The sequence below is a fragment of the Mus caroli genome, unplaced genomic scaffold (genome assembly GCF_978045245.1).
Source record: "Mus caroli unplaced genomic scaffold, Mus_caroli_1 scaffold_7, whole genome shotgun sequence".
Lineage (NCBI taxonomy): Eukaryota > Metazoa > Chordata > Mammalia > Rodentia > Muridae > Mus > Mus caroli.
Genome location: NW_028227262.1, coordinates 99,792,616 through 99,816,093, shown reverse-complemented (window position 1 = coordinate 99,816,093; position 23,478 = coordinate 99,792,616). Strand labels below are relative to the sequence as shown.

Below are 23,478 nucleotides of genomic sequence, written 5' to 3'. Positions count from 1 at the left end.
GGCCCCAAGGGCCAAGGCCAGGGAAGTCACCTTGGGGACTGGGGGTAGGGGTGTGGGTGGTGGTGGTGGGAGTGGGGTGGGGGAGGAGAAGAGAAAGGGAGACAGGGAAGAAGAAGAAGAAGAAGGAGGAGGAGGAGGAGGAAGAGGAGGAGGAGGAGGGAGGAGGAGGAGGAAGAGGAGGAGGAGGAAGAGAAAGAAGAAGAAGAAGAAGAAGAAGAAGAAGAAGAAGAAGAAGAAGAAGAAGAAGAAGAAGAAGAAGAAGAAGAAGAAGAAGAAGAAGAAGAAGAAAGAGAGAGAAGGGAAGAAAAAGAGAATACCCTTGGGCGAGAGGCATAGGAGGTGACTTTGCTGGAGGGAGTATGTGAGTCTAAAGACTACCACCACCTTGATTTGCCCTCTGTGCTTCCTGTTTGCTGTTGAGTTGATGTGAGCTCTCAGATCTGTCCCTGATGTCCAACCTGGTGTGAGACTAAAACAGGAACAACACACCCTGCAGGTTAAGGGTTCTCTTTACAGTTAAGACAGTTAGGAATTAAGTTCTTGTTTGTCCTGTGTAGGTTAAGGTTTCTGTATGTAGCTAAAACGTAAGTTTCTGTTTGTCCTTGCAAGTTAAGGTTTTTATTTGTAATTAAGAATAAGTTTCCCTTAATCCCAGCACTCGGGAGGCAGAGGCAGGCGGATTTCTGAGTTCGAGGCCAGCCTGGTCTACAAAGTGAGTGCCAGGACAGCCAGGGCTACACAGAGAAACCCTGTCTCGAAAAACCAAAAAAAAAAAAAAAAAAAAAAGAATAAGTTTCCCCAGCACTCGGGAGGCAGAGGCAGGCGGATTTCTGAGTTCGAGGCCAGCCTGGTCTACAAAGTGAGTTCCAGGACAGCCAGGGCTACACAGAGAAACCCTGTCTCGAAAAACCAAAAAAAAAAAAAAAAAAAAAGAATAAGTTTCTTGTTTAAAAATGGTTCCAAAAATCTTTTGACACTTGTAGTGGTTTGAATGAGAAATGTTCCCCCATAGACTCTCTTTTTGTCTAGGGACTGAAAGGACCAAGCAGTGACCATGAGGCCCCTCTGAGAGCATAGTTGTGTTTATAAAAGTTAGGGTAGGGTCTGGGAAGAAGCACTTGCTGCGTTTGCAAGGGACCCGAGTTTGGTTCTCAGCACTGAAAACAGCCAGGTAGTAACGACCTGTGGTTCCAGCTGTGGTGGTTTGAGGAAGCATGGCCCCGCACAGGCTCAGATATTTGCATACTTGATCCTCAGTTGGTGGCTGTCTTTTGGAAGAATTAGAAGATGCTGGAGGAAGTGTATCACCTGGTGTGGGCTTGAGGTTTGAAAGCCTTCCACCAGGCCCAGTATGCTCTCTCTGCTTGCTGTTTGCTGTTTGAGATGTGAGCTGCCAGCTGCCATGCCTTCCTTCACTCTGCCATCTCGGACTCCAACACTCTGGAACCAAAAGCCTAACTAAATGCTTTTCTTTCATAATTGCCCTGATGGCGGTGTTTTATCATAGTGACAGAAAAGTAACTAAGATACTAGCTCCAAGGATACCCTTCTTTGTCTTACACACTGGAATGGTTTTCATATGCTTGGTCCAGAGAGTGGCATTATTAGGGGGTGTGACCTTGTTGGAGTAGGTGTGTCACTGTGGGCGTGTTCTTAAGACCCTCATCAAAGCTGCCTAGAAGTCAGTATTCTGCTAGCAGCCTTCAGATGAAGACATAGAACTCTCAAGCTCCTCAGAACCATGCCTGCCTGGATGCTGCCATGTTCCCGCCTTGATGATAATGGACTGAACCTCTGAACCTAAAAGCAAGCCCCAATTAAATGTTCTTTATACGAGTTGCCTGGAGCCAGGCAGCAGTGGTGGTGCATGCCTTTTTTTTTTGTTTGTTTGTTTTGTTTTGTTTTTTGAGACAGGGTTTCTCTGTATAGCCCTGGGTGTCCTGGAACTCACTCTGTAGACCAGGCTGGCCTTGAACTCAGAAATTCGCCTGCCTCTGCCTCCGGAGTGCTGGGATTAAAGGAGTGTGCCACCACACCCGGCTTGGTGCACACCTTTAATCTCAGCACTCCAGAAACAGGCCAGCCTGGTCTACAGAGTTCCAGGACAGCCAGGGCTAAACAAAGAAACCCTGTCTCAACAAAACAAAACAAATCAAATCAAAACAAAACAAAACAAATCAAAACAAAACTGTTGTGTCCGGCCAGCAGATCACAGCCTGGGTTCTAGCCTGGAAAGGCATTTTGGAAACCTGGAAGAGAAGAGGGGCTAGGCGGCGAGAGAAGGGAATGAAGCTAAGACAATATTCTGATCAAAGCTCAATTTTACTATTTTCAGACACTCAGTTATAAAGGAAGGGGGAGGGAACCCGATTTCCCGCCAAGTAACTCAGGGTCCAGTAGCAGGACGAACACGTGTGTGCCTCCTCCAAGCAGCAAAGCGACAGGGTCCAGCAGTAGGCGTGGCAGGACTAATGAGCAGGAAGCTCCACCCTTGAGCAAGCAGGTTCAAGCAGGTGGGGGGAGACCACACAAAACAAAACAAAACAAGAGTTGCCTTGGTCATGGTGTCTGTTCACAGCAGTAAAACCCTAACACACACACTCACACACACACACACACACACACACACACACACACACATGTACACACACACTCTTTCTAAAATAAAAATAAAGGCATTCTTTCCTCCTCCCGAGAGTTTTGGTTTGAGGTAAACTAGCTTTTTCTCTGTCATCTGCTAGTAGAGACATCCCTATTGTTATCTTACAGGCAATTCTGCTAGGCTCCTCCCAGGTAGTGTATAATAGAAAAAAGCACACCACCCCAGTCCCAGTTCCACCCCCTCCTTTCCCCTCTCTCTCTCCCTCCCTTCCCCCTTCCTCCTTCTCTGCCCTCATGGCTCTGCTCCCATCTGTCTGCCTCTACCCCTTCTCCAGTCCTTCACTTCCCCACTTCCCCAAGTTAACCTCCCTTTATACCAGATCTGTTGCATGTCGTGATTTCTCTGGGAACGCCTTGGCATGGGCCCATCAGGTCACTCGATACATCACGTCTCACAGCATCTGTCCCCTTTTCTTGAAAGTGTATCATCAGCCTTAGTCTTCTGCCCTTATGTGATCTTATAAGCAATGCATTTGCTTACTGAATGGCTAGAATCTCCCATTCCATCCCAGCTTCCACTTGTGTTAAGCTGAGTCAGGAGGATTGGGAATCAATAGCAGCCTGGGCTCCCTTATTAAAAACAAAACAAACAAACAAACAAACAACAGAACAAATTCAGCCAGAACCACAAAATCCAAAGATCTGCCCTGTTTTCCTGCAAATCTAACTGTTGTTGCACCCCACAGGCTTGGCTACAGCCACTGCATTACTTATTTGATCTATTTTTATGATCTATTGCTTGTAACAGTGATCACCAAAAAAAAACCCTGACCACTTAAAACTTACATTTCCTCCAGTCTCTATCAGTCAGGTATGCAGGCACCAGTTAGCTGGGCCCTCCCTTCACCATTCACGCAGAGTGGCAGTCAAGGTGCTTGCAACCACGGTTGGCTCTTCTCCAGCTCAGGTTGTGCTCTCTGCCCTCTTGGATGGAGGACTTTGATTCCTTACTGGCTGCTGGCCAGAGGCTGTCCTAGGTTGCGTAATATCAGGCCTCCTGACATGGCAGCTTGCTTCATCAAACTGTCACCATGCTATTGGCATGTAAGAGGACGATTACACAAGGTGGTAAATATGGGAAATGGGTGCATGGTGGAGGGGAGACTTACACTGCCTGCCATAGCCACATCTTCCTTCTATCCAGGAGAACTCCCTCCCTCTTTTCCATGCCTCAGTTTATTTGTCTGCTGTAGTCAGAGAATTAGCTGCTGGGTTTGTCAGTGTAAAGCCATTGGCAACCTTGACCAAAGCAGTTGAGTGGTTTCGGGAACTGAAAGGAGGGAGGGGGTTCTCATGGATAGAGGGGAGATCCTTTAAGCAACGCATCTCCACTCCCTACCCAGCCAACACCCCTGATTGTACCACCTTTCTTCAATGGATTCTACTTTTTAGTAGCTGTACTAGTTAGTCTGTGGTGAAACATTTTCGGCCTGTTTGGTGTCCTTACCTTCTATAGTGGTTTAAATGAAAATGGCTCTATAGGTTCCTAGGGAGTGGCACTCTTAGGAGGTATGCCCTAGTTGGAGTAGGTGTGCTTGCTGGAGAAGATGCATCACTGGGGGCGGACATTGAGGTTTCTGATGCTCAGACCAGGCTCAGTGTCTCTCTCTGCTGTGATGATCTAGATATAGAACTCTCAGCTCTGTTTCCAGCACTGTGTCTGTCTGTGTATCACCATGCTTCCTGCAATGATGATAATGGACTGAACCTTGGAACCTTTAAGCTAGCCCTAATTAAATGTTTTTCTTTATAAGAGTTGCTGTAGGGGCTGGAGAGATGGCTCAGTGGTTAAGAGCACTGACTGCTTTTCCAGAGGCCCTGAGTTCAATTCCCAGCAACCACATGGTGGCTCACAACCATCTGTAATGGGATCTGATGCCCTCTTCTGGTGTGTCTGAAGACAGTGACAGTGTACTCATATACATAAAATAAATACATCTTTTTAAAAAAGATTTATTTGTTTATTTTATGTATGAGTGTTCTATCTGCATGTATACCTGTGTGCCAGAAGAGGGCATCAGATTCCATTACAGATGGTTTTGAACCACCATGTGGTTGCTGGGACTTGAACTCAGGACCTCTTGGGAAAGCAACCAGTGCTCTTAGTCGCTTAGCCATATCCCCAGCCCAAAATAAATATTTTTTTTTAAAAGGGTCAATGAGCCCCAACTGTGGCTACTGTTTAATAATAATAATAAAACGTTGCAGTGGTCATGGGATCTCTTCACTGCAATAGGACACCAAGACACTTCCAGGTTTGTCTGTATTATTGCATATAGCAGGGTTTCTTCTGTTTTCAAAGGCTGAATACTATTGCGTTGTATATTTATATTGCAGTTTCTTTAGCTGATTATACACTGATGAATACTCAAGATTTATTCCCTGACTTGGGCTATTGTGACAGTGAACACGGAACACAGGCATGTGACACATTCATTTTATTTCTTTGGGATATAGACTTGGTAGTGGGATTGCATGGTGGTTTCTCTTTTGAATGTTCTTGGAAACCACATACTGATTTCTATAGCGGCTGTACTAATTTACACTCTTCCCATAGTGCACAAAGGACCCCATCACTACATTCTTATTTATTTACATTTTTTTTAAATAATTGCCTGTAGAGAGAATAGCTTGTGTATTGTATGAATGCATCACCTGCCAATTAAAAAAACTAATGGCCTATAGAAAAGGGTAGAATAGACCGTGGAACATTAGGGAGGCAGAAGGAATTCTGGGATAGAGTGAAGCATGGAAGATTCACTGGGGAAGATGTGATGAGAGGGATGCATGACACCTGAGCACAGGTAACCAGTCATGTGGCAGAATGTAGGTTAGAGTAAATGTAAGTAATCATAATAGTAAGTTATGATCTAATCAGAGAAGAGCCTAGCTATATGGCCAAGGTATTTGTAAATACATTTGAGTCTGAGTCAGTCTTATTTTGGGAGTATGGGGTTAGGAGGAAGAACCAAAACACCTAACATCTATAATTGCCTGCTTGCTTTCTTTCTGCCTTTCTTTTCTTTTTTTTTTTTAAGATTTATTTATTTTATGTATATGAGTACACACTTTAGTTGTACAGAAGATTGTGAGCCTTCATGTGATTGTTGGGAATTGAACTTAGGACCTCTGCTTGCTCTAGCCAACCCCTCTGCCTTTCTTTCTTTTTCTGGCTCCAGTTGGCCCTGCTCGTTCTGGCTCAAAGATTTATTTATTATTATAATTAAGTACACTGTAGTACCAGAAGAGGGCGTCAGATCTTATTATGAGTGGTTGTGAGCCACCATGTGGTTGATGGGATTTGAACTCAGGACCTTTGGAAGAGCAGTCAGTGCTCTTAACAGCTGAGCCATCTCTCCAGCCCCCTACTTTCTAACTTTAAATGCAGGATTTGGTGAACAAGTTGACACACTTCCTGTTTCCTGCTCTTACGCACTGAGCCATCTCACCAACCTCTCTTTCTTTCTTTCTTTCTTTCTTTCTTTCTTTCTTTCTTTCTTTCTTTCTTTCTTTCTTTCTTTCTTTCTTCAGTCTCTGGGAAAAGCACCTTTACCTGCTAAGTCATTTCCTGGGCCCTGATAATAACGGTTCTGACAGGTGTGAGGTAATACCTTTTTTTTTTTTTTTTTTTTTTTTTTTTGGAGACAGGGTTTCTCTGTGTAGTCCTGGCTGTCCTGGAACTCACTTTGTAGACCAGGCTGGCCTCAAACTCAGAAATCCACCTGCCTCTGCCTCCCAAGTGCTGGGATTTAAAGGCATGCGCCACCATGGCCAGCGTGAGGTAATACCTTAATGAGGCTTTAATTAGTCAGTATTAAGTTTTGATGGCTCTTTGTCTTTTGGCACAATTGAGATGTCCCAAGAATAAATGGTATGTTCCTTTAACAAAGGACCAAATAAATACACACAGTACACACATGACTCTGATATACACAGTACACACATGACTCTGATACACACAGTACACACATGACTCTGATACAAGGTTGCTATTGGTCCTTAACCTTCTCAGGGAACAGAGCTGGAAAATATGCAATTTTCCTCCTAATAGGATCTCATGATTGTTTTTGTAACAGTATCAGCTTAGAACTAGAATACTTATATCCTCCCAGTCCAAAATGCTCCCATCTCTTGATGGCCAAGGTTCTCTTAGTCTGTGTCTGGGCTTCACACTCAAGCCTCAGTGTGCTCATCTTTGCAGCCTTCCCTGGCAGATCTTTGTGCTGTGTCACATTGCCATTTTTCTCCCAGAAAGTCCAGTGAGTTTCAGAAACATTCACTGTGGGATCATTTTCAGCCCAGAGACAAAAATATGTAACTTAAAAAAATTTTTATATTAGGTTCCATCTACTAAATGGATCTACAACTGAACATTTTTATATTATTTTGTTCTTTCTTTCCCTTTTTCTCTTTTCGGATACAGAGTCTTGTTCTGCATACACACACACACATGATTATATATACATAAATGGATATATATATATATATATATATATATATATATATATATAAAATCTTCCTGCTTCATCCATGTAGGAAAGGCTGTGACACACAAGTGAGTTTCTGGAGCTGGCCCACTGTTTTGCATCCTCTGATGGGTCTGCTGTAAGAGGCATGGCCCCAGAGACTTCATCCCAGGATTGTTTCTCACTGCCGATATGCTTTTCCTGCAACTATCACATAACCTAATGGTTCCTGGGCCCTGCCCACCCTATTGGGCAAATTTCCTGTGGATCAATTGAAGATCAATGTTCATGAATGAATGCTGTTTAGATGAATTACTGACTTTATATAATTCATGCTTTGATTCAAATGACTTTTAGGAAGAAAAGGAGATGGCTTTAGTTGTTTGGCCAGAAAGATGTAATAAAGTTATGATCAAGAATAGAATGTTCCCCCTCCTCATAAAATAGTAAGTAAAGGCTGCATAATAAGGAATACAGTGAGCTTTCATAAATTGCACTAAGAAGGGAAATATTTGTGATTAAGGAAAAACATTCATTCTAGGTCAGGTCCAAGGAAGAAGCCATAGGTATGAACTATGATAAAGCAAGGCCATGTGAAACTGTTGCTGTGAACTTATAATGAGCTTATAAAATAAACTCCCTTTTGTGTAATATTTTATCTATGAGGTAACTTTTTTTTTTAAAGATTTATTTATTTATTTATTTATTTATTTATTTATTTATTTATTTATTATATGTAAGTACCCTGTAGCTGTCTTCAGACACTCCAGAAGAGGGCACCAGATCTCGTTAAGGATGGTTGTGAGCCACCATGTGGTTGCTGGGATTTGAACTCTGGACCTTCGGAAGAGCAGTCGGGTGCTCTTACCCACTGAGCCATCTCACCAGCCCAAGGTAACTTTTTTTTAAAAAAGAATTTTTTATTTATTTAATGTATATGAGTGCACTGTAGCTGTTTTCAGACACACCAGAAGAGGGCATGGGATCCCATTATAGATGGTTGTGAGCCACCATGTGGTTTCTGGGAATTGAACTCAGGACCTCTGGAAGAGCAGTTGTTGCCCTTAACCATTGAGCCATCTCTCCAGCCCCAACTTTTTTTACATAGAGAACTTTTTTTGTCTAAAAAGCTGAAAGCAAAAATAAAGGTGTAGCCCCTTTCTGCTTTCTCGGATGTGTGTGTGTGTGTGTGTGTGTCTATGTGTCTGTCTGTGTATGTGCCTGACTCTCTTTCTTCGTTTTCCCTTCTATCTTGCTCAGAAAGAGTAAACAAACTCTTGGCCACCAAGAGGTCCTTGAGTCAAAGAGTAAAGAACCCAAGCAACTAAGTTTCTTTTCTTACTTCCCAGCTGCCTCACTTGCCAGAAGCCATTAGCTTTTGTCCTCAGGAGAACAAAAGAGAATTAATTGTCAGAAGCCATCAACTTCTCACCCCAGAGAGAGCTATCAGCAGGCTCAATTGCCAGAAGCCATCAGCTTTTGGCTCCAGAACAGTAAGAGAGAGTTAAAGGCCAGAGGTCATCAGCCTTTGACCTTCATCGGAAGCTGTGTCCAGCCTCAATGCCTGATCTTGTCAGGGTAAGACCCTGGCAAAAGGGCAGGGGAAAGACCAGGGGGAAGGTATATCCTTTGAGGACCCTCCACCCTACCAAATGACTTACTACTTCCAACAAGTTCATACCTTCTAGTTTTACAACTTCTAGATAATTACATCAAGATATGAATGAATGAGTTAAAGCCCATATATATATATATATTATATATATATATCCATATATATATATATAATATCCACTATATATAACCACTATACACACACATATATATCCTTTATATAACTACTATATATCCTATATGTGTGTGTGTGTGAATGTGTGTGTTTGTGTGTACATACATACAACAAAACAAAACCTTTGAAAAGTGTCACAATCTTTGTTTCAGTACCCAGTCAGTTAAGGTACCTAGTAACTATGTGTGGCTAACGGATACTCCAAATGTTGCTAGATTGAATTTATCTGTGTTTTGAATTTGTAATCCATTCTAAATGTAACGTCTTTGGAAGAAAGATAAAATGCAAATCATCACACTAATATCTTGTTATCTTGTTTTCTCATGTAACATAGTTGCTTCATCTTAATATGATAATATCATGGTTATATAGAACAAAATAAAATGTCCTTAAAATTTCACTTCTTTTTATTCTTCATATATGGTTGCTTCAAAATTTAAAATGACGTCTGTGTCTCATACCATGTTTCTGCTAGGTCAGGCCCTGTGATCTGCTCTGCTTTCTCTCTAACATCATTACCTAGAGTTCTTTTCTTTGTTCATGCTTTTTCCAACTACAGAAATTCCCTCTTCAGCCTCCCTCTCTGTAGTACTTATCACGGCTCTAGCAGTCTGCTTTTTGTTGCTGTAGTAAAATACTTGAGGTTGCCTCCTTCATAAAGAAAAGTTTGTTTAGCTTTGCAGGCTCCAGGGTTGATTCCTGCTAACTGTGGTGAGGGCTCCCATCACTTGTCCCCAATCATGATGCAGGGTGTCAAGGCAGGGCCGTATGTGACAGGAAGAGTTCAGGTAGCAAGACAGGAAGCTGTAGTAGGGATGGGTTGGGCCTGCTCTTTTGTAGAATAACTCATGCTCGCTGGATCCCAAGAGAACTCCTCAGTATCTTCTGAGGGCAGTAATTCAATGACTCAGTTGTCCCTGTCCTCACAGGGTCCATGTCTTACGATTCTACTACTTGGACATTGCCACACAGAAGGTTAAACCTCCAGCACAGAGAGATGTTCATTTGTAGGCTTAGAATTTGAAAAACCTACTTTATTTAGAGTTCTTAAATACTTCAACCTCCCTTCTAACCCACTGACCAGATGTAGGGAAAAAAGAAGGTAAATAGGAAAAGAGTGTTGTGGGCCTGTTTAGAAGTAGTTCCTAGGGACAATCTCACTGTTGTTAGGATACCAGCAGTCCAATTCAATAGCAAACACCAAACACTAATCAGTAGTGGCAGCATGATCCATCAGAAACAGGCTCTGCTGACCCAGCGTTAGTCGGGGAAAATGGCCAGAATCAGCGAGACACCACAAGTTCTTTTGCACATTTCTGTCTATGAAGTGAAGACCATCGAAGACCAGCAGAGTATTGCACGTCTTTTCAATGCAAGAGCCTCCTCTCACTCTTTGTGGGTTTCTATTTATAGTCTTTCTAAACATCACATGCACTCTCAAGTGTCTGTTTTTGGCAAAACATCACATGCCCTTTCACAAGGCTGCGTTCAGGAAAACATCATGTGACACACCTGACTTGTTAGAGAAACCAGAAATTTCCACTTCACATCAAGGTCAGGGTAATTCATTCTCTTATCATCTGAGCATGGGGGACAATCAATGGGAGATGATAGTCACGGATCCAAAACAGGTATATGGCAACATTTGTAAGATGAAGAAATAATGATTTCAAGTTTAATACTAACTATTCACTTTCCCTAAACATCTAAAAAGTAAATGTTGCTAGAGTACAAGAACATTTACTTAAAATCATCAAAAACTATACACAAGAAAACAAATGCATTCTAATATGACATGGATAGACTATTTTATTCCTTTAAAAGAAATTGAAGTAAAATAAATAATATTATTCAATGTTTCTGTATTTGTATAAGTACTAAGATAGGAGTTTTAGAGATGTAAAGAAAATAGGTCTGAAGAAGATGGATCAAAAGTTAAGGGCACTGGCAGCTCTTTCAGAAGATCCAGGTTCAGCGCCTAGCACAATATGGCGGTTCACAACCATCTGTAATTTCGGTTTCTAGGAGTCCAGCACCCTCTTCTGGCCTCCTCAGGCATCACACATATACATGTCGTAGTCAGAGTTTTATTCCTGCACTAACATTATGACCAAGAAGCAAGTTGGGGAGGAAAGGGTTTATTCAGTTTACATACACTTCCATACTGCTGTTCATCACCAAAGGAAGCCAGGAGTGGAACTCAAGCAGGTCAGGAAGCAGGAGCTGATGCAGAGGCCATGGAGGGATGTTCTTTACTGGCTTGCTTCCCCTGGCTTGCTCAGCTTGCTTTCTTATAGAACCCAGGACTACCAAGAATGGCACCACTCACAATGGGCTCTCCTATCCTTGATCTCTAGTTGAGAAAATGCCTTACAGCTGGATTTCATGGAGGCATTTCTTTAAGGGAGGCTCCTTTCTCTGTGATAACTCCAGCTTGTGACAAGTTGACACACAAAACCAGTCAGTACAATATACGATACACAGATGTACATAATACAAATAAATTAGTGCTTATACAAATACAGCAACACTGAATAATACACAGACAAAATACCCATGCATGTAAAACAAATAAATATGTAAAAAGAGTGGAAGAATGTTAATAAAATATAGATTAAGTTTTTCTGTTATTGAGAAATAATTTTCATACAATTTATTATTTATTTCATACAATATATTGATTTATTTCATACAATTTTCCGTCCCCCAACTACTCCCAGATCCGCCCCACCTCCCCACCTCCACATCTTTTTTGTTTGTTTGTTTATTATTGCTGGACAAACAGCAATAATAAAAACAACCCCAGACATAATAACAATAAAACAAAGAAAAAAAATAAGAAACACACACATGAATAATAAGCACAATACATAAAAATACAAAATTGGAAACCATAATATACAAGCAAACAGTCAGTAAGACAAAAAAAAAAAAAAAAAAAAAAAAGCCCAAACAAAGCTTATATGAGCTAAAAAAAAAAAAAAAAAAAAAAAAAAAAAAAAAGGTCTACAAAATTACCAGTGAGTTTATTTTGTACTGGGAATGGTTGATATACCCAATGAGACTCCATTGGAGAAAACTAGTTTTTCTTTGCAAGTGGATGTCATTAGGAGGTAGCTCTTTGGTTAGGAATAGGAGCTCCTGTCTACTTCCCTGTCTCAGCAGGACCTGAGCATGCTGACACAGTCTATGAGTGCATGCATGGGGCAGTCCTGTTGTGTCTGAAAAACACTGCTTCTTTGGAGTCATCCATTCCCTCTGGCTCTTAGGATCTTCCAGCCCCCTCTTCTACACAGATTCCTGAACCTTGAGGGAAGGGGTTTGATGAAGATAACATATTTCTGACTGAGTGTTCCAAAAATTTCTGACCCTGTGCCCTTGTGCAATTGTGAGTTTCTGTGTCAAGTTTCTATCTATTGCAAGAAGAAGCGTCTCTGATGATGGCTGAGCTGGGCACTGATCTCTGGGGGTAGTAGAATGTCATTAGGAGTCATTTTATTGCCATGTTCCTTCTGCAGAGCAATAATAATCTGGTTTTCCCTTGGGCCATGGCCTTTCCAGTCTCAGGTTCTTGCACCCTAGCACTGCCAGCCATGGGCTCAGTCTTGTGGAATAGGCCTTAAGTCGAAGCAGATGGTAGTTGGATATTCCCATGGCATATATGCCACAGGTGCACCAGCATATCATACAGGCAGGTCACCTTTGTAGATCACACTGGTTGGTTACCTTTCTCCTCTGGTAGCATACAGGGTACCTTTCAGCGCTGTGAACACTAGTCAATGGGATGAATGCTCTAGTTAGGTACCAGCTTGCAATGAGCTATGCGAGTGTTGTCTTCAGCAGTAGGCTCTTACTGTCATTTTGTCAAGAGAGACTAATATCCTTGGGAATAGCCTGAGTTGTTTGAGCATTTCCATGTGGCCCCTTTGGGCAACTAGATATAACCCATTTATAGTACTGTAGATTAGGTTTAACCTAAGAGTTGGTAATGTCTAATAAAACCCCATTTCTCAAAAGAATTTTCCAAATTCTCTTGTTCTAGCATTTTTTTCTTAATTGTAATCATAGGAACCTAGTTGTTTGGGGCATGTTAGCAGCTTAGAAATTTTTTGGAAAGCACTGGAACTTTTGTGATGCTGATAATTATAACAAAACTTGATCTGCTACAAATTAATCTTTGAAGGAGGTTGCTGTTCTTCATTCAAAGCTTACAGGTCTTGGGAATCAGGGAAGGTTGATTGCTAGCCAGCTGTGAAGTCTGAGGACTCCTTGAAGAGCTGCAGAGTCTCAGGTCTCTGTATGTGTGCAGCTGGGATCATGGCTTGGGACCTACCTCTGTGAAGGTGCACCTAGCATCAATGACTTGGGATTGCAAGAAAGAATGTTAGTGACAGAGTAAAGCAAGGTCAGACGGTCACTGCTTCACAGCAGGGCAGATGCACTTGAGGATGTCAGGGAGATGTATCCAAGTGCTGCAGCCACAGAGCTGTAAGTGATATGGAATTACATTGCTTAAAGGAAGCTGTCTCCAGCTAAGATCCAGGGAGAAGAACGTTCCTTTCCTCATGTCCTCGTTGTAAGCCGTGCTTTTAAACAGATGAAATCACAAAGGTGACTTATAAAAGTACCAGCAGGTTTACACCTGAAGAAGATATGTGACTTAAACATCATGAGTCAAATTTGTAAAAAAAAAAATGCTATATAACCATCACATAAAGAGTTTAAACAATATATCTTGGTTCCATGTGTAGTTCTTTTTTTAAAAATATTTTTTATTAGGTATTTTCCTCATTTACATTTCCAATGCTATCCCAAAAGTCCCCCATACCCTCCCCCCCACTCCCCTACCCACCCACTCCCACTTTTTGGCCCTGGCGTTCCCCTGTACTGGGGCATATAAAGTTTGCATGTCCAATGGTCCTCTCTTTCCAGTGATGGCCGACTAGGCCATCTTTTGATACATATGCAGCTAGAGTCAAGAGCTCCGGGGTACTGGTTAGTTCATATTGTTGTTCCACCTATAGGGTTGCAGATCCCTTTAGCTCCTTGGGTACTTTCTCTAGCTCCTCCATTGGGGGCCCTGTGATCCATCCAATAGCTGACTGTGAGCATCCACTTCTGTATTTGCTAGGCATAGTCTCACAAGAGACAGCTATATCAGGGTCCTTTCAGCAAAATCTTGCTAGTGTATGCAATGGTGTCAGCGTTTGGAGGCTGATTATGGGATGGATCCCTGGATATGGCAGTCTCTAGATGGTCCATCCTTTTGTCTCAGCTCCAAACTTTGTCTCTGTAACTCCTTCCATGGGTGTTTTGTTACCAATTCTAAGAAGGGGCAAAGTGTCCACACTTTGGTCTTTGTTCTTCTTGAGTTTCATGTGTTTCGCAAATTGTATCTTATATCTTGCGTATTCTAAGTTTCTGGGCTAATATCCACTTATCAGTGAGTACATATTGTGTGAGTTCCTTTGTGATTGGATTACCTCACTCAGGATGATGCCCTCCAGGTCCAACCATTTGCCTAGGAATTTCATAAAGTCATTCTTTTTAATAGCTGAGTAGTACTCCATTGTGTAAATGTACCACATTTTTTGTATCCATTCCTCTGTTGAGGGGCATCTGGGTTCTTTCCAGCTTCTGGCTATTATAAATAAGGCTGCTATGAACGTAGTGGACCATGTGTCCTTATTACCGGTTGGAACATCTTCTGGATATATGCCCAGGAGAGGTGTTGCGTAGTTCTTTTTAATAATCTTTTTTGCGATGCTTTTGGTAAATGAGAGTGGTGTCTGTGGACTTATCAGTCTCTCGTGGGTTGTGTTGTAACTTTTAACACTAAGCCCTAGAGACTTGAGTCAGGTCCCCATGATGAGACAAGGGGCCCTTTTCTGCCCCATGTGTCCTCAACTCGTTCTAGGTGTATGCCCGTGTGTGTGATGCTTGAGAGTGCATGGGTTTGCGTAAGGAGAATAGAGGTCAACTTTGGGTGTCATTCTTCAATAGCGTCTACCCTGGTTGCTACTGTTTTCCTTCAGTGTATGTGTGTGCATATATATGGGTGTTGAGATATGTGTTGATATGTGTGTGTGGGTGCTCTGGAGTCCTGGTGTGTGGAGATCAGAGGAGGACCAAGTGTCCTGTTTCATCACTTTCTGCCTTATTGCCTTGAGGCAGAGCCCAGGACAGAGGACTAACGAGCTGCACTGATCGCCCTGACTCTGCTCACTTACAGTACTGGACTCACCAGCACTGCGACCACAACAGGCGACCACTCCAGGCTTTTTACATGTGCTCTGGAGTTTCCAACTTTGCTCGTTATGTTTATGCAGCTGGGCACCTTGTTTTACTAGTTTATTTAAAAACTTTTTTTTTTTTTTTTTTTTTTTTTGAGGCTAGGTCTGTATATAGCCCTGGTTGGCCTGGAATTCACTATATAGACCAGGCTGGGCCTAAACACCACAGAGATCTGATAGCTTCTCCCTTCCTAACAGTGGAATTAAAGGCCTGTGTTACCATGCCCAGGTTATTTAAAAAAATTTTTTTTAAGATTTTATTTTTATTTTAATTATGTGCATACGTTTGTATCTCAGATTGGATTTGGGCATATTAGTACAATGCCCCCTCTTAATTTTTAAAAAGCTTTTTACTGATTCTTTGTGAGTTTCACATCATCCATTCCAGTCCCACTCACCTCCCTGTCTCCTCATATCTGTCTTGCAGCCTCCCCAGTACAATGAATGCCCTTTAAGGTTAGAAAAGAGTGCTGGATCCCCTGGAGCTGAAGTTACCACATGTGAGTTGCCACATGTTGAGTGCTGGAAACCAAACTTGGATCCTCTGAAAGAGCTGCGAGAGCTTCTAACTGCTGAGCTATCTTCCTGGCCCCAGATCGATTTTGTTTTTCTTTTCTTTCCTTTTCTTTTCTTTTCTTTTCCTTTCCTTTCCTTTTTTTTTTTTTTTATTTTTTATTTTTTAGGGTCTTACTGTGTAGTTCTGGCTGGCCTTGGATTCAGAGACACACCTGTCCTTTCCTCTCTACAAGTGGGATTAAAGGCCTGTCCTACTCCCCACCCCACTCCTTCTCCCAAACTTTGTCTCTCACTGGCCTGCGGTCACTGGAGAGGCTAGGATGACCAGTAAGCTTTAGGTTCTCCTGTCTCTGCCTCCCTTACCTTGGGATTACGGGCACACTCCATAATGCCCAGCTTTTTATATTGGGTACTTGGGATTAAACTCAGATCCTCGAGAACTTTATTGACGGAGCTATCTTCCCAGAGCCCTACCCCTTAACACTTTTCTTTTTTCTTTTTCTTTTTAAAGATTTATTTATTATTATATATAAGTACACTGTAGCCGTCTCAGATACTCTAGAAGAGGGCATCAGATCTCATTATGGATGGTTGTGAGCCACCATGTGGTTGCTGGAATTTGAACTTAGGTCCTCTGGAAGAGCAGTCAGTGCTCTTAACCTCTGAGCCATCTCTCCAGCCCAACACTTTTCTATATTCCTATTTTTCCTACATACAATGAAGTAAGGAATGGACCAGAGAAAGAAAAGAGAAAATAGTTACTTTTAGCTTTTGGTCTTAATTTATAATGTAAGATATCTACATGTATGAATGAAATAACTTAAAAGCAAGAACCTTTTCTTCTCTGAATTTATTCACTTTTCTGTGTTATTTCCATGCAACATTGAACACAGTCTCTTCAAAACAATGACGGCATGTGTGTCTGTGACAATGTAGATTGCCAAACATCAGTAGATAATATTGATGAGTCAGGGCTACCACTATACTTAAGGTACTAGTTTCAGACATTTAAAGTATATTCCAAGTAGGGCTTTTAGAAAAATATCAACTTAGACTCATGTGTTACATTTTCATAGCTGTATGTTGTATGCCAACTCTGGCAGGTGCCCAAGTCTGTGGAAGCAAGCTTTCCCAGTAGCTGTCTTTCTGTGATAGCCAACAGTGGGCTATGTTGTGGCCCAGTTTGTCTCCTTACCATCCTCAGTGTACAGGAAGGGAGACAGAATTCTTTCAAGAAGTTTGCCACCTACAGGAATGAGGATAACTATACACCTAATATGCATTCTAAGGCTCCAGGAGTGCAATGAGGAAAGGTGCTGAGGCAGACAGGATACTTGCCCAGAGTTCAGAGGGAAGGGGTATCAGGGTGGAGGAAAAATAATTATATTATATTAATATATAAATAATTATAACCAAATATTACACTATAAATTAATACTCTCTCTCTCTCTCTCTCTCTCTCTCTCTCTCTCTCTCTCTCTCTCTCTCTGTGTCACTCTGTAGCCCTGGCTGAACTCACCTGGAGCTATGTTGTCTGGGTTGGTCTTGAACTCACAGAGATTGTCCTGCCCTTGTCTTCCACATGCTGGGATTAAAGGTGTGCAGCATTCCACCTGGTCAAGAGTGATGAATATTGAAAGCATGAATGAGGACACTGAAATCCAAAATGACCTGAGAGTGAGTGAAACTTTCCTATGAGCTTCCAGTTTGTTTATCACGTGGCACACGGTCTGTATTTTCTTATTTAAACAGAGACAGGGTCCTTGAGAAAACTGAAGACACCGGGCTGAGCAGAATGGAGTAATGTACTGAGGTTTAAGAGGCTGCTCCCTCAGTGGTCAGTGAATGCGTTTGGCATTGAGACACCAGCGTGGGAAGATGGTATGCGGTGTATACGTTGTTCAGGGGTGAGCCATGGCATACCCTTCTGCATTGGAGCTGCTGTTTGAGTTTTAAACTAACACATCTTCGAGCATCTTCTAGAAACTTAAACTTATTGGCTCAGTCTTCTTTGTGTCTAGAGGAGGCCAGGCGACACTGCTCTGGTGAGAGACACTGAAAACCTTTTCCAGGGAGGTTTCTGGGAAACTCAAACCTGACCAAAGCACAGCTGATGTTGGTGACCCTCCTATTCTCGTCTTCAAATTTGGGTATAATTTCTTGAGCCATTGACTGTTCTGTACAATCGTGTCAAAATGCCCTGAACCAATGCCCTCTACTATTGCAGAGTAATAAGAAAAACAAAAAACAAAAAACAAAAAACCACCTTTGCCTTGCCAAAGTTTATGCCAGTTGGATTTCTCTGTTATTTTGCAGAGAGGTCATTCCTAATGTCTACCTCCTTGTACAATGCACATGACTCTTATCTCTACATTTTCTGAGTATTAAATAGACAAAACATCTAACAATTACTTGAATAGGCAATTTTCATTGCTGTCTGTCCATCCTACCTCCTGAAACAATTTAGCTATGCTTTGAAAGAACACTGCAGTTGGATCTTGTCTGGCAAGCTCCACTTAAGTGCAGTATTGTGATTAGGAAATTGTTAGTTTTGTACCAAGTGACTACCGAGAGTCAGGATTATGCTTTCTGGCTTGTGTGTCTGTCTGTCTGTCTTTCTGCATAAGTCACTGACCAGCCCCTTCCCAAAGAGTGCATAACTGTGCTGAGTCTGGGTAATTATTTCCCTCTGGAATCATTAAACACTTTTGCCTTCCCAGACACTCCCTCCCTTGCCAGTTCTCCACAAGCTCATAGGGCCTGGCCTTTCCTGCTGCTGCTTGTCTTTGTTAATTTAGCTGCAGCACTAGGTGCTCACAAAACTTAAGACTGGCATCAGTAAACACAGCTGTGACTGGAGAGAGCATTGCAGATACACTTCCCCTAAACTGTGAACCTGATCCTAGAATTGCCTATGTATCTGATATTGAATTAGTTTTGGTTTTAAATAGTCTCTATAAAAATGCATGCATACCTGGGAGGCTTCTGTGGTGGTCTGAATAAAAACGGCTCCCATGGGCTCATAGGGAGTGGCACTAGTAAGAGGTACGGCCTTGTTGGAGGAAGTGTCTCATTAGGGCGGTGGGCTTTGAGGTTTCAGATGCTTAAACTACGTCTAATGTGGCATTCACTTCTGATACCTTTGGATCAAGATCTCTCAGCTTCTTCTCTGGCACCGGGTCTTCGGGTATGCTGACTTACTTCCCACCATGATGACACTGGACTAAACCTCTGAACTGTAAGCCAGCCCTGATTAAATGTTTTCCTTTATAAGAGTTGCCATGGTCATGGTGTCTCTTCACAGCAATAAAACCCTAACTAGGACAGCTTCTAAGCTGGATGGCTTATTTATGACAACCTAGTGAAAAGTACTTAAAGAGGTAGTTAAAGTGGGACTGGACCTGCCTCAGTATATATATAGCACTTTTAATATATATATATATATATATATATATATATGTATTTATATATGCATATATTCACACACATGTGTGTGTGTTTGTATATGTGTATGTGATTATGTGTGTGTGTGTGTGTGCTTCCTCCCAGCCTTGAGTGGGCTGAATCAGACCTTGTTTCTGCCACAGTCAGCTAGCTCACCCAGGGTGGAGTCTTTCGACCTAGGTAACATCTATTGTGTGCCACGCCTGCAGCTTCCTGCAAGAAGCCACCACCTGCTAAACAGCCTGAGCTTCCTTTCCTGATGAGATCCTGACAAAGCAACGAGATCCTGGCAAAGTGGGGGATAGGTCTTCCCCCTTTAAATTCAAGACCCTACAATTAAAGATTGAGCCTTGATCAGAGAACTTTGTCTTGGCTCGTTATTTCTCTCGCCATCCTTCCCATCCATCCCCAGCTTTCCTTTCAGGAACCCAGTAACCCGTGGGCACTGGTGGCTACGTGTGTGTGTGTGTGTGTGTGTGTGTGTGTGTGTGTGTGTATCATCTTGGGTGTTATTCCTTAGGTACAATTGGCAGTTCAGTTCACAGCTCGATCCACTTGCAAACACTTCTTGGATACACCAGCAGTCCAGTTCGGTAGAGTCAGGTTAGCAACAGCAGTGATATGACCTAGCAGAGACACCCAGGCCTCAGCCTAGGTTCCAGTCAGCAGGAGGGACCCCAAGGGACACCAAGAGAAGTTCTTGGCTGTGCATCTATCAGGGAAGTGAAGATCAGAGAAGACTCCAGACCCACAACCGTTGCACAGCTAGCTGTACCAGCAAGCCAAGCTCTGTCTTAGTCACTCCATGGCATCCTATTTATACCATTTATACCCTCCAAACATCATGTGTCCTCCATGTGCCTTGCCTCAGCAGGTGTCTGCTTCAGTGAAATTCCTTCATGAGTCTGCCTTAGTCTTTCACCTGTGACCACTTCAGGAAGACGCTCCTTCACGTGTTTGCCCCAGTATAACACCATCCAATACAACTGACTCTCCAAAGAACCCTTAAGTTTCCACTTCAAGTACCCTAGATAGTCAAATTCTGAGCAAAAAGAGTCCTGCTAGAAGGCCAGGCAGTGGTGGCACACGTGTTTAATCCTAGCATTTGGGAGGCAGAGGCAGGTGGATTTCTGAGTTCGAGGCCAGCCTGGTCTACAGAGTGAGTTCCAGGACAGCCAGGGCTACACAGAGAAACCCTGTCTTGAAAACAAAAAACAAAAAACAAAACAAAACAAACAAACAAAAAACAAAACTGGCAGCATTACTGGCACAAAAACAGACATGTAGATCAATGGGATAAAACAGAGATCCCAGAAACAAGTCCATGAAATTAAGAGCTACCTGATTTTTGACAAAGATATAAAATATACACATCAGAGAAAAGACAACCTCTTCAACAAATGGTGTTTAGGAAGCTGGATGTTCATACACAAAAGGATAGAACTGGGTCCTTGTTTTTCACCCTACATAAAACAGCTCCAAATGGATCCTCGAAGTGCCTCAAAGTCGTATCTCACAGTCTGGAATGCATAGATGAGAAATCAGGGAGTACATTCACGATACAGGACTGGTTGCCCAGGGAGGCCAATTATCAATACAATTAAAAGCAGGAACAGAGGAAATCGTCAATCAACTTAAGAGAATATAGATTGGGAGAAAAATCTTAGCAAACTTTACATTCAACAGAGGATTCGTATCTAGAACATACAAAGAACTCGATAAAGTAAACATCCATCAAGGACTGGAGAGAGTTCTCAGGAAATCCAGATGGCCAATAACCACTGTGCAACATGCCCCACCCTCTTAGCCAGCTTAGAGATTTCATTCCACCCATCAGCATGGCTACTCATCAAGGAAACCAAACATAAGGACTGGCAAGGACAATGGGGAGAGAGGAACCTTTCTCCACTGTTGGTGAGAGTGTAGCCTGGTGCAATATGACAAATGGTAGTGTGGAGGTTTCTCAAAAAGCTGAAACTAGAACTACTATATGCCCCAGCTATACCATTTCTGGCCATATATCCTAAGAATTCCATATCTTACCATAGACACACGTGCACACCCATATTTATTTACTGTGTTTTTTATTCAAAGTAACTAGGAAATAGGGTCAAAATACACCAACTGTTGCATGGATAATGGAAATGTGGTATGCATACACAATGCGATTTTATTCAGCTGGAAAGAAAAATAAAACTTTCAGGCAATATGAACAGCAAAATATTGTACGAAGTGAGGGGACCCAGGCCCTGAAAGACAAATGCCACATCTTCTTTCTCAACGTGGATCTGAGTTTCAAACTTTGTATTCATGTACCTAAAATGGAGTGTCTATAGAGGTCAGTAAGCCAGAAAGGTCCAATAAGAGGGGAGGGAAAGAGGCCTCAGTGTGGGGAGGGAAGAGTAGAGCACATGCGATTTGACAGAAGAGGGCAATACTGGGAGCTAAGGGATGAAGGCAGGGGTAGGGGTGAGTTAGCAGAAACTACTCACATATGAAAAAGACTTATGGAAATTCAACACTTTGTATGCTAATTAAAACACTTTTAAAAGGGATTTTGAATGAAGGGCTAATAACAATAAGAACTTTAAGAGTTTATAAGAACATCCCTTATCCAGGCATTTGGGAAGCAGAGGCAGGAGGAGCCCAAGTGTGAGAGTTCTAAATTAGCCAGGATCATATAGCGAGTGAGATCTCTCAAAACCATCCCATCCTGACCAGGCCGGGGACACGGCTCAGCTGGCAGAGCCCTGAAGTAGAAACACACTGTTGGGAAACAGCCACAACTGACCTGCTGCGTTTGAGTTGCTGTGAACCTTGAATCTCTAAAAATTCAATTATCTGTTAATCAAGAAGATTAAAGGATGAGAAATTTGGTCCATAGAGAGCTTCAATGTTTGAGAATTCTTTTCTCCTGAGTAACGGCGAATTTCTTACCCCCTTTACAGCTTGCCAGAACAACTTATAGCTAAATTACTAACGGATGATAATTCCATTTTTATATAAAATGCGTGGAGATTCTTTTTAAATGTTGAAACAGACTTATCTTGGAGTCAGGTGTATAGTTTGGCGGCACAGAACTTACCTAGCAGCTCAAAGGCTCTGTGTTCCTACCGGGAAGGCAAGAACTTGGCTAAATTGTTTCGGCTTGTTCTTCCTTAACCTGTTATTTTCTTTGGAGAACAGTTGTTTTTTTTTTGTTGTTGTTTTTTGTTTTTTGTTTTTTTTTTTTCTTGTCACCTGCACTGGCACTCAGGATTGCTGGTTTTATATTTTATTATTTTCCAGTGGCATCAAGACTTGAACCCAGGGTCTCAGCATGCTAAACTCATGCTGTCCAACTAAGCTTCTATACTCAGTTCTCAGCCTCAACCGTAATACTGAAAACATGGACGTTGACACCCCTCCCCCACACTTCAGAGATGTACTGATTCTAAAAGTGTGATTGTGAATGGGTGCGTGCAGCAGTGTAAACAAGCTCTGAGGCCAGTGGGCAAGAGGAAAGGGTTGGGTGTCTTCCTCTATCATGCTCCATTTAATCCTTTCAAGTAATCTCTCCCTGAACCCAGGGTTGGGATTTTCTTGTCTAGGCTGAAAGCCAGCAAGCCTCATAGATTTTTCTGTCTCCACTTACCTTGAAATTGGAGTATTAAGAGTCTGAGATGCCTGGTTCTTTATGTGGGTGCTGGGATCTGAACTCTGGTACTTATGATCGCACAGCAAGCACTCTTAGCTACCGCTCCAAGTGGCCAATTCTCCAAGACTACGTACATTTCGAGAGATGGATTAAATGGGAAGAGGTATATAAAGTGAGCCCTGTTTTGAGAACCCATTGTATCCTGGCACTGCACTTAATCTTAAGGAGACTCTGGGAATGAAGCAGTGAGGAGCACGAAGTTTGAAGTGGGCAAACAGCATCTGTTTTGCAGCCTTGGCCTATGCAGGAGAAGCCAATTTGTAGGGCTCAGGTAGCGGTAGGGTGGCGAAGCTCAAGCTAAGTTATGTTCAAGGCCCGAAGAGGATCGCCAGGTAGATTGTGGGCCACGGAAGCAATCATGAGAGTTGGTGGAGACGTTTGGCCTGGAGCAGCAGGAGGGGCGGGGCAAAGCTGGGCTTGGCCAAGGGGCGTGGCACAAGGGAGAAGAGGGGCGCTAGATCAGGCCGGATGCAAGGGTAGAGCGGGAACTCGGGAGAGGTAAGGATGAGAGCGGAGCTAAGTGGGGTGGAGCCCAGAGGAGGGGGGGTTGATTGGGGAGGAGCTGCGGGGAGAGGGCGGGAGCTGAGGGGGACAAGGGCGGGACTAAGCGGT

General features: G+C 42.6%; 1 long non-coding RNA gene across 2 annotated transcripts; it reads right to left on the bottom strand.

Annotated features, from left to right (window-relative positions):
• Positions 1–2,326: 2,326 nt before the first annotated feature.
• Positions 2,327–23,422, bottom strand: LOC147003989 (uncharacterized). 2 transcript variants are annotated; one of them, XR_015047523.1, is made up of 4 exons: positions 22,804–23,422; positions 17,245–17,338; positions 2,979–3,231; positions 2,327–2,490 (listed from the first exon to the last, which is right to left on the bottom strand). It is a non-coding gene; the product is annotated as an uncharacterized LOC147003989 (long non-coding RNA). The 2 variants fall into 2 exon arrangements; XR_015047524.1 differs by lacking the exon at positions 22,804–23,422 and adding an exon at positions 22,255–22,505.
• Positions 23,423–23,478: the final 56 nt, after the last annotated feature.